The sequence below is a fragment of the Hypanus sabinus genome, chromosome 20 (genome assembly GCF_030144855.1).
Source record: "Hypanus sabinus isolate sHypSab1 chromosome 20, sHypSab1.hap1, whole genome shotgun sequence".
Taxonomy (NCBI): Eukaryota; Metazoa; Chordata; class Chondrichthyes; order Myliobatiformes; family Dasyatidae; genus Hypanus; species Hypanus sabinus.
The window spans coordinates 19686976-19699026 of record NC_082725.1 but is presented as its reverse complement, the minus strand read 5'-3'; the positions used below and the strand labels follow the sequence as shown (position 1 = coordinate 19699026).

The 12051-nt window shown below is 40.2% G+C and overlaps 1 long non-coding RNA gene across 3 annotated transcripts in view; it reads right to left on the bottom strand.

The window, feature by feature from the left end:
- Positions 1-12051, bottom strand: part of LOC132378356 (uncharacterized) — a 42130-nt gene that overhangs the window by 17177 nt on the left and 12902 nt on the right. For all 3 annotated transcript variants that reach the window (XR_009506994.1, XR_009506993.1, XR_009506992.1), the window contains exon 3: positions 11130-11201. This is a non-coding gene — a long non-coding RNA (uncharacterized LOC132378356). The remainder of the gene's footprint in view (positions 1-11129; positions 11202-12051) is intronic.

The following is a 12051-nucleotide window of genomic DNA, read 5'->3' as shown; positions in this document are numbered from 1 at the left end:
GGAGAAGGCCATGAACATACACTTAATAAAGTGAGCACTGTGTATGAGTATGTGCATAATGGATCGTCTGTCCAAGACATGTTGCGAAGTCTAACAAAACCCATGAATACGTATTTCAAAAATGAAACTGTACATATACATGCATGGACTAAAATGTCACCATGCACACAACCTCAAAGGTCTTAAGGTGGATGTCATCTAGGCCAAATGGACTACATCCCAGAGTCCTGAAAGAGGTTTATGAAGAGATAACAGATGCATTAGTCATGATCTCTCAAGAAACACTTAATTCTGGCATGGTCCTGGAGGACTGGAAGTTTGCAAATGTCACTTCACTCTTTAGACAGACATACTTTATTGATCCCGAGGGAAATTGGGTTTCATTACAGTCGCACCAACCAAGAATAGTGTAGGAATATAGCAATATAAAATCATAAATAATTAAATAATAAGTAAATTATTCCAAGTGTAAATAAGTCCAGGACCAGTCTATTGGCTCAGGGTGTCTGACACTCTGAGGGAGGAGTTGTAAAGTTTGATGGCCACAGACAGGAATGACTTCCTATGAAGCTCAGTGTTACATCTCGGTGGAATGAGTCTCTGGCTGAACGTACTCCTGTGCCTGACCAGCACATTATGGAGTGGGTGGAAGACATTGTCCAAGATGGCATGCAACTTGGACAGCATTGTCTTTTCAGACACCACCGTCAGAGAGTCCAGTTCAGCTCCCACAACATCACTGGCCTTACAAATGAGTTTGTTGATTCTGTTGGTGTCTGCTACCCTCAGCCTGCTGCCCCAGCACACAACAGCAAACATGATAGCACTGGCCACCACGGACTCGTAGAACATCCTCAGCATCGTCCGGCAGATGTTAAAGGATCTCAGTCTCCTCAGGAAGTAGAGACGGAAGTAGGGAGGAAGGCAAAAGAAAGGAAATTATAGGGCAGTTAGCCTAACCTCAGTGGTCAGGAAAATGTTTTGAATCTATTATTAAGGATGAGGTTTTAAGATCAAGTCAAGTCGCTTTTATTGTTATTTCAACCATAACTGCTGATACAGTACACAGTAAAAACAAAACAATGTTCCTCCAAGACCATGGTGCTACATGAAACAACACAAAACTAGACTACATGAGCAACACAAATCAACATTAGACTTCAGACCTACACGGGACTACATAAAGTGCACAAAACAGTAGGGCAAATTACAATATAATAATAAATAATGTAAATGTAAACAATGTTTAAGCTGGAATTGAGAAAGAAATGAGCAAAAATTACAAAGGGAGTGGTGTGTGTGTGTGTGTGTTTAGACTTTGGGAATTGAGGAGTCTAATGGCTTGGGGAAGGAACTGTTACAGTCTGGTCGTGAGAGCTTCGGTACCTTTTGTCAGATGGCAGGAGGGAGAAGAGTTTATATGAGGGGTGCGTGGGGTCCTTCACAATGCTGTTAGCTTTGTGGATGCAGCAGATAGTGTAAATCTCAAAGTACTTGGAGATTAATGATAAAATAAGTCAAAGTCAGCATGGTTTCTGTTAAGACAAATCTTGCCTAATGAATCTGTTGGAGTTCTTCAAGGAAATAACAAGCAGGATGGGCAAAGGAGAGGTAGTGGATGTCATTTACTTGGATTTGCAGAAGGCATTTGATAACTTACCACACATGAGGCTACTTAACAAGATAAAATCCTACAGCGTTACATGAAGGATACTGGCATGAATAGAGGAATGGCTGACAGGCAGGAGGCAGCAACTGAGAATAAACAAGGCCTTTTCTGGTTGGCTGTCAGCGATTACTGGTTTTCCTCAAAAGTCAATATTAGGACCACTACTTTTCACATTGTTTGTCAATGATTTAGATAGTGGCATTGATGGCTTTGTGGCAAAGTTAGTGGATGATATAAGGATAGGTGGAATGGGTAGGTAGTGCTAAGGAAGCAATGTGATTGCAGCAGGACTTAGACAAATTGGAAGAATGGGCAAAAAATTGGCGAATGAAGTACAGTGTCAGGAAATGTATGTAATGCATTTTGGTAAAAGAAACAATAGTGTAGACTATTATCTAAATGGGGAGAAAATTTAATCATCAGAGGTGCAGAGGGACACAGGAGTCCTTGTGAAAGACTCCCAGAAGGTTAATTTACAGGTTGAGTCTGTGGTAATGAAGGCAAATGCAATGTTGGCATTTATTTCAAGGGGAATAGAATATAAAAACAAGGAGATAATGCTGTTGCTTTGTAAGACACTAGTCAGGCTGCACTTGGAGTATTGTCAATAGTCTTGGGTCCCATATCTTAGAAAGGATGTGTAGTCATTGGAGAGAGTCCAGAGGAGGTTCACAGGATGATTCCAGGAACAAAGTTGTTAACATACAAGGAGCATTTGGCAGCTTTGGGCCTGTACTCACTGGAATTTAGAAGACTGTTGGGTGTTCTCATTGAAACCCACCAAATGTTGAAAGGACTAGACAGGGCAGATATGGAGAGGATGTTCAGTGTACCCAGAACTAGGGAACACAGCCTCAAAATTAAAAGGTGACCTTTTAGAACAGAGGTAAGAATGAATTTTTAGCCAGAGAAAAGTGAATCTGTGAAATTCTTTGCCGCAGATTACAGTGGAGGCCAAGTCCATGGGTATATTTAAAGTGAAAGTTGATAGTTTCCTGATTGGTCAGGGCATCAAAGAATATGGTGAAACGGCAGATGTATGGGATTGAGTGGGATCCAGGATTACCCAGGATGGAATGGTGGACCAGACTCGATGGGCTGAATGGCCTAATTCTGCTCCTATGTCTTATGGTCTTATAGTCTTATAATGTACTTCCCATTTTCCTGCATTCCAAGGAATGAAGACCTAAATTGGCCAACACCTCCCTATAACTCAGAACCTGGTGACATCTTTGTAAATCTTCTCTGCACCATTTTCAGTGTAACCACATGTTTCCTATAACAGGGTAAACAAAACTCCAAGAGCAGCCTCACCCAATAATTTATACAACTGCAATGTTATGTTACAGCTTCTATAATCATTGCCCTGACTGATGGAAGGCCCGTGTACTGTCTACCTGTGACGCTGCTTTCAATGAACAATGCCTTTGTACTCGTCAGTTCCTTCTTTCCCTTACACTCAGTAGTGTCCTACCAGTCATAGTACAAATCCTTCTCTAGTTTGACTTTCCAAATTACACCACATCACACTATTTATATGGAAATCCATTTGCCACTCTTCAGCCCACTTCACTAACTAATCTATGATGACTTTCTTCACTATCAATACCACCTCCCAATTTTGTCAGCAACACAAACACAAAATGCTGTGTGATCTCAGCAGGCCAGGCAGCATTTATGGATAAAAGTACAGTCAGGCTGAGAGCCTGCGGCAGAATTTTGTGTCATCTACAAACTTACTGACCAAGCCTTGTACAGCCACATCCAAATCACTTACGTAAATAACGACTAACAAGGGTCCCAACACCAGCCTCTGCACCACAGCTCTGGTCGTTGACTCCCATTCCGAGAAACAATCTTTAACCACCACCCTCTGCTTCCTACCTCTGAGCTAAATTTGAATCCACCTAATTATCTCCAAATTCCATGGGACCAAATCTTCCAGACCAGCCTACCATGCATAATCATATCAGAGGTTCAAAAAAACAACATCCAGATAGATGGCCCTGAGGATCTCTAAGGGAACCTACTCTCTCCCTTGCTAGCCTTTTATTCTTTTAATTATTACACCTTCCATATAATCCTTCACTTTTGTTTTCTAACATTATATTGTCTACCAGGAAAACTTTGAAATTTCATATCAACAGTCCTTGTAGCTGATAAAGGTAGCAATTTTCAATTAGATCCATTATACCTTTGTTGACATATTTAATTCATTTAATCAGTTCTGCAGAGAAATTAAACTGCTTTCTTTGGAGTGGAATGGGATTTAGAGGAAGATGTTTCTTGTTTAGCATTGCTGCCTGCCACCCCTCCAACAGTGCCCTCAGGCCAGCTGCATGATCATCAGTCAGGAACAACCGTTCATTGATGTTTCACTTCCTTGGACCTGATACATCTCCTGGTGGCGGAGCAGTGGCAGGAACGTCTATCTGCCACCCTCTGCAACTTCCAAGGGGTTGGTTGGTCCCCCAATTCCTGCCCTTTCTTCTTAGCCACAGCCCGAAGCTGCCCTTTTTCTGCCTATTCAGCCACATCTCTGGTGGCCCTCCTGAGCCTTGCTCCAGTCACTGCCATATCACGGAGTAACTTTGTCGTCAATGTGCCAGCATCCTACTTCCTCGGGGTCGATGAGGGTCTTTCAGCCGGCTTCCTTACACTCAACTGCCAGGTCTGGGTCCTTCAGCCTCGTCCCCTCATGGACTGTCTCCACTCCTTCCACCCATGGGATGATTAACTCAATGAGGAGACAAGTTTAGGCAAAGTTTAATGCAGGTGCTTAAACTTACGTAATGTTATCGTAAGCATTAGATCATTTCCAGTGGCAGATGGCCATAACCAGAGAGCACAGATTTAAAGTTAATGGGACAGAGAAGGTGAAGAAATATTTTAATCCAGCAACTTCTATTCATCTGGAAATCACTGCCTAAAGTGATGATTGAATGAATTGCAATGGTCACATTTAGAGCAGGACTTTTTTTAAATAACAAAGGTCGGATTGTGTAGCTAATTGGATTGGTGTTTCAAAGGGATAGCAAAGACATTGTGCATGAAATGTCTTTCTTCAGTGAAGCCAGATTTTATTATGTTATGATTCATCAGCTGTTCTTTGAGTCGCCTGAGTGAAGTTCTCGGAATGTATGCAATCATTATTGATATACATATTTTGATCAGTATTTTATCAATAGATGAATTAACTTCTGAGAACAAATTTAAAATAAGTAAGTTAATCTTTACAGTACCCTCCGACATCTGAAAGTTTGGTTCAAATAAACTGAACCAAAGTACTGTTTTCAGCTCCTAATTACTCTTTGCCTCAATATCCTACAATTGAGTTAAATTCACTTGGAAATAAATCAATAATCTTTAATACTCAAAGTAATAAGGTTCTCAAGTTGCACATTTAGTATTTCCAGTATCAATGTTAGTCACAGAGAATTTGAAATGGAAGATGACACCATTCCTGGCTCACTAGTACTAATCCAGTGTGGACCTGTCTTGATTTCATTTACGTATATACAGGATGTGTGTTTCCTGAGAAAGTACGTGATCATTCCTCATCATCCCTACTTGAACTATTGCTGTCCTTCAGGTATAGCTGCTCCTCAGTTGCTGTGGGTAACGTTCAAGGATTCTAGCCCAGTAATAGTCAAGTCAAGTCAAGTCACTTTTCATTGTTATTTCAACCATAACTGCTGGTACAGTACACAGTAAAGATGAGACAATGTTTTTCAGGACCATGGTGCTACATGAACAATACAAAAACTACACTGAACTACGTAAACCAACACAAAAACTACATTAGACTACAGACCTACCCAGGGCTGCATAAGTACACAGAACAGTGCAGGCATTACAATAGATAATAAACAAGACAATAGGCACAGCAGAGGGCAGTAGGTTGGTAGTCCAATGGCGGCTTGGGGGAAAATCTGTTACATAAATAAACAGCTGAATGGCGGCATCCGGGAATCTGTCCGTTTCTGTACTCCTGTCAAGTATTTTGTTGCCGCAGATGTAGTCCAATTTAATGTCAATTGGACAGCAGAATGGATGGGAAAGCCGGCCAGCTCGAGTTCACTTTTTTTCCTGGCACGGACTCCTGCCCGCTCGCCTCACTTCTGCTTCCGTGCACACCGCTTACGACGTCCCCAACTCCGGCCACCGGCATCAGGCGACTCCGAGGACTGCAGGCCCGATTCCCTCAGCAAGCCGAGGTCGCGCAATCTAACCAGCAGATTTTCATGAAGGTTCGTTTTTGGGCGATCTCTGTATTGTAGCAGCACCTGGCGATGGTAGACAGTCACTCTGTTATCCATTGCCCTAAACCCTAATTGTACCTTAAAATTAAATTAAAAAACTAAATTAAAGTAGCATCAGATCCGAAAGGCCGCTGTTGCTATGTGCTGCGCCGCCTACAACAGAGAAGCAACAGTGATCTATTTCCAAGAAAAGGTGCTGCAGATGTAGAGGGCTTCTTGATGGTGGTGGCATTCCTACACACCCACTGCCCGTGTCCTTCTATGTAATTGTGTCTGCAAGTTTGGAAAGTGTTGTCAAGGCAGCCTTGCTGAGTTGATGTGGCATATGTAGTAGATAGAATGGCCTCCCGCCTTGTGCACCAGTAGGGAAATCAAGCATTCAGCCTGCTGAATGGGGTGACAAACAAGCAGATTGATTTGTCCAGTATGAGGTTGAGTTTGTTGAGCTACAGTATATATAAGAGTTCCAACACAGCCCTGTCATGCCATGCAAGTAACAGAAAGGGTCAAGGGAACAAAGAGATGAGGAAGGAGAAAACTAGAAAGCCTTACACGCCTTTCAAATGGAATTGAAATTAAGACATGGAGATGTGAACTTGAAGGAAGATGGTGAAAGAACAACCCGACCAAGGGCGACATCCTCCAGACGGTTCACAAAACCGCTTCTTTCACTTCTTTTTCTTTCAGATGTGGTTCTGCTACTACTGGGGCCTGTGAGCTGCATTTTGCTGGTGGTTTTCCAGGCCAACTGAGCGATCGAGGAAGGCGCCGAGGAAGACAGGCATCATCAAGGCGGGCACGGAAAGTGAGTGGGTGTTCAAGTAAAATATTTTCTGGGAGAAGCAATCCATTATTTACAATGATTTTGATCTGATTAATAATGCTAATTGTTCAAAATTCAAAGTAGCAGGCTGAACATCAAAAGGAACTGTTGTATGAAGTATCAGCCATGCAATCACTATTCTATTCAACAGAATGTTCATAGATTACTGCATCATGTTTCATTCCGCTCAGAACCTTATTCCAAACTGAAATAACTCTTGCCTTCACATAACAGATCTGTGCTTAGAAGCACACAATTAGTTGCCACTTTATTAGGTACCTCCTGTAATTAATAAAGTGGCCACTGAATGTACGTTCATGGTATTGTGCTGCTGTCGTCCATCCACTTCAAGGTTCAATGTGTTGTGTGTTTAGAGATGCCCTTCTACACACCACTTCTGTGATGCATGGATATTTAAGTTACTGTTGCCTTCCTGTCTGCTTGAACCAATCTGGTGATTCTCTGTCCTCTCTCATTAACAAGGCATTTTCACCCACAAGTCCCAGCTCTAGGGACTGTTGGGTGTAAAAATCTCAGGAGATCAACGGTTTGTGAGCTACTCAACCCACACCCTCTGGCACCAACAAGCATTCCACGATCAAAGTCACTCAGACCACATTTCATCCCAATTCTGATGTTTGCTTTGAACACCAATTGAACCTCTTGACCATGTCTGCATGCTTTTATGTATTGAGCTGCTGCCACATGATCAGCTGATTCGATGTTTGCATTAATGAGCAGGTGTACAGATGTGCCTAATAATGTGGTCATAGAGTGTACAGCTCAGTAACACCCAAGAAATACAAAACTATTCAGAATAAAGCAACCCAGATAGTTGATATCCCTTTCTCCACCATAGACACTTCATTGTCTCCATGGCTTCATTTCTGAGCCATCAGCAAAATACAGTGAACTTTCTGCTCAGCTGATTTTGAAAGCTCCACCCAACCTTACTTACTTCCAGCCCATTACACCACTGGTGTTTAGGCAGCAAGAAAGATTCTTTATCTCTGGTGGTGTTCAGAGTACCATTCATCATGCCAGTAGCTTCCTCTCGGTTTTAACTGGGTCAGTCATGCAAGTCTTGGGTGGAGGCTCAGGATTACCATTGAATTCAGATGTAGAAGGATTATTCATTGCTGTTTCCGAAACAATTTTTTTTTGACCAGTCAGGGTTGTTCGCCCTGAGCTGAACCTCCAAACCTAGAGGGCCAGTGGACCACTCTTAGATCTGTTTGCCATAGGTGAACGTACTAAGAGCCAAAGCATAAAGCCCTGAGTCCATTCAATGTAGCTCACTGTGGCACATGAGCCTCCAAGCCACGGCAAGTTAGTGGTCCTTCTCAGAGGTCCACCCAACCTATGACTATTATAATGTGGATCAAAGGCTCCAGACACATGGGACTGCCACCCTTGGTAGATCTCCCTTCACGTCACACATTGTCTTGATGTGTATCTTGCCATTCTTTTTATTGTCACTGCATGCAAATCCCTTTACCAAGTAGATAAAATTGTTCAGAAAGAGATAGAAAACCGACAGCACAATTCAGGCCCTTCAGCCCACAAAGATGGTTCACCATTTTCTCAAGAATAATTACAAAAGAATAAAAATACTGGCCTTGCTGATAGATATTCTAAACCTGTGCATGAATAAAAAAAAACTAAGTGTACAGAACTGTTCAAAAGTCTTAGGCACATATATATGTGTGTGTATATAGTGCTAGGGTACCTAAGACTTTTGCATAGTTCTATATTTGACAACGTGGAGCAGAGAACAAGTTTGTAAATCTGGCGGATGTATATTTTAATGCATGTAAAAAGTGAGATTAAATCTTTGACAGAATAAAAATTGAGCAAGTTGACAACCAGCCCATTTCTCAAGGTTGGCGTCAAGACACAACAGCCTTTTGTTCTCTTCTTTCTATTAAATGAAAATGAGAGAGACTCATCAGCTGTTCAGTGGAAATTAACAGAATGTGGAAGCAACAATAATTCAATTGTGATACTACCTCACCAGCTTCTGGTTATTCAACAGAAGTACAACACACAGCTTTTCAGTTATCTCTAGTCTATTCCCTTCATTTAGCTCTGTTCCCAGACTGTATTGTTGAATGGTTTCCTCTTAAAAACAAAATTACAAGACTTTGTGAAAACCAACACAATAAACTATAAATTCCAAATACAGCACTGTCATTCACTAATATTTTATCTATCTGAGCTGCTCACTACTTTGTCACTTCAAATATCCTCTGCCACAGCTGTTGCCAGTAAAACTTTGGGGTCAATTTTTATCTCTTGTTCCTATTCATTAAATATTTGCAGAGAAATTAGAAGGCCCAGCTTAAGGCCTAGTGAAATTTCAACAGACTATATAACATGGTCTGAGTTTCCCGTTCAGAGAAAAAGACTCAAAGATGATCCAAAGCCTTTTTGAACAAAAATGGAAAAAAACCATTGAATTTTGGAATTTCTAGCCCAAGTCTCTTCAAAGTAGAGAAGAAATATTTGAAATGTGATTCAAAAACTGAATCCATGCATCAGGGTCATACAAAAGCCACCTCAAAAATTCTCCATCCACCTGGCCTATAAGACACCACTGTCCCATTTATGGAAGAGTTCACATTTTCTATATTAGCTTCATCTGTCACCTGAGAACCCAGAACATGCTGTGGAACCAAATTATCCTTGGGCCCGAAGGTGTGCAGGAGATGAAGATAAACACGAGGCATTTTCTATATCAGCACATTATGATATCACATGATGTTGTCTTCATCAGAAAGGAGTTTGGCTCAAGGAGTGCTGCTTCCTTTTTACACTTTATGCAATATGAAAAAGATATTTTCTCTCTATATTTTCAATATTCTTCAACCAAAATATGATTTTCCATTTTACTATACCTTGAAACTCCCAAGATTTTCCTGTCAGTTGGTAAATTTAAATACTGTAGCACAATAATCCAGCCTACACTGCATTTTATAGCAGCTTAAGATAAGGTAGCATCCGCTTTATTTTTTATATATAAAATATCACACAGCAATATTGCAAAGGATAGCAGGAGAGTTTACATTGATATTCTGGTATAATATCTTCCCTCATTGAACTCCATCCACATACATCTGGCCATATCATAAATTGGCTGCACACCTTCCCACTTTACAACATTGTAACTAATTATTTTAGGACATTGATCCACCATCATCTATATTTTATTATTATTATTATTATTATTATTATTATTATTAGTCCTGGAACCAACCCTTTTCTTCAAATAATGTTATGTGTCATTTTACTTATAGGAGGGTTGACCTAAGGCTTTATGCAAAATATAGGTCCAATGATGCAACAGAGTATTTGTCAGGCCAGATAACTTCCTCGGGGTTCTCATGTGGTTTTCAAGATCTAAAGCATGAGTATAAACAATTGTGTCAAACTAAAAACAAAATGTTCTTATTCCAAACACTTCCCTGTCATCTCTTTCAGTGCTTATAATCCTTGGTCCTGAACCTAATCAGATATTCATTCAGGTCTTTCAGTGAAGGTTTCGTATAACAAATGGATTTTCACTCTGCCTGTTGGTGTCTTCAAATATCCAGCATACTTTATCAGCATCCTTTATTTATAATGGTTCTAATTATTATTGCAACAACTTAGGGATGATAAAATGGAAAAAGAAATCCAAGAAATTCACACTTTCCTAAATTTGAACCAGTTTTATCCATCCTTATTTAGTTCTAATAAGATAAAAATGTTTTGTTGATGATTTTCATTTGTATTCAGTGTCTGCGGCTTCTCACTTAAGTATCCAACTATAATCAGCCAGCATTGATGGATTCCAGTTGCCCTGATACTGTTTCTCCATGACCACAATGTCCTGGTGAAACCTTTCACAAGCCTCATACCTGACAGTGTCGAGATTTGCAGGGAAGGAGTCTAAATGGGAATGCAGAAAATGAATCTTTTGTGACATGTTGCACTTTGTAGTTCTGTATGCTTCAAGCATGTTATCAACCAGCTACACGTAGTTTGGTGCTCTGTAGTTGCCGAGAAAAAAATCAACATCCTTGAATGCCTTCCCTGCGATTTTCTCCAGTCCCACAAGAAATTCTTCTAATTGCATCATTGATGACCTGTTTGATTTGTGTATCAACACAATTGTCTTCCTTAATCTTGGCATGAGTTATTCTGACTTAAATTATGAATTGAAATAACAAATGTAGGCCATTTTTTTAAAAACAGGAAACTTAACAGCGATTTTCATGATTAGCAGTCCAAAATCCATAAGATACGCCCAAGACTATTCAGGAAGCAAAATCTTTGTTGTCCAGTGAAAATGGAAGGCAAACGATTAGCATACCATGGAGGAATATGAACTTACTTTATTACTTCTTGACAGTCATCTTTCACATTGCTGTTGAATCGTCTTCAAGATCTTACAGCAGATCCTGCCCTTAAGGACAGATTAAGACAAATAATTGTCATAAGTGCAGCAGGTTAATAATTTTCTATCACGCAACGTTCACAAGCCCAGAGTTTAGCTAATACCGATGCAAAAGAGACTTACATTCCAAACAGATCAAATGACAGTATATGATTAACAATTTCAAGACCTTCTTTAATGCTGATCTCCTGAAGAAATACAATGGAGATTCAGGTCGAAACTGACAAAGTTTGGAAGGTGCAATTTGCAATTTCAAAATGCAGGGTATCATTGAAATTCAAAATGCTCTTGGTGAAATGATTTTGTTTCGGTTTCACTGGAATTCATTAATATCAATGACAGGTCAATCCCTAAATTAGCCTTACCAGTTCAAAGTATTCCAACTGAAATATATTCTGGAAATAACTCTACAGGTAGATTTTGATTTAGTTCTGGACTGCTGCTGTAGGTATGGATTTTAATATCAGGATGTTATTTGCATGTTACACAAGAAGAAAATGTTTTAAGCTGTTGTAGAGGTGTCATGATAATACAGTAAAATTTTCTCTCTTTTCCATAAAATATCATGTTGCACGCTGTTCCCTGTCTCTTCCTCTTAGTTTTGAGGTCAAATAATTTTCTTTGTATCACAGAAATACAAAACCCGGCACAAAAAAAGCAGAAATGAAATTAAACTTCTCTCAGTTACACAGGTATCAGAACTGGCTAATAGATTTTTGTCTGCCTTTTAACCTGCTCTGTTGTGTAAGTCTCCAGGGACAAATAGCAATGTGACTTCAGGATCAACATTTTCTCATAAAGGGAAAGGCAAGGACAACATCCAAGGAACTATGGATTTCAAGGATTGGGGTAAAAAAGG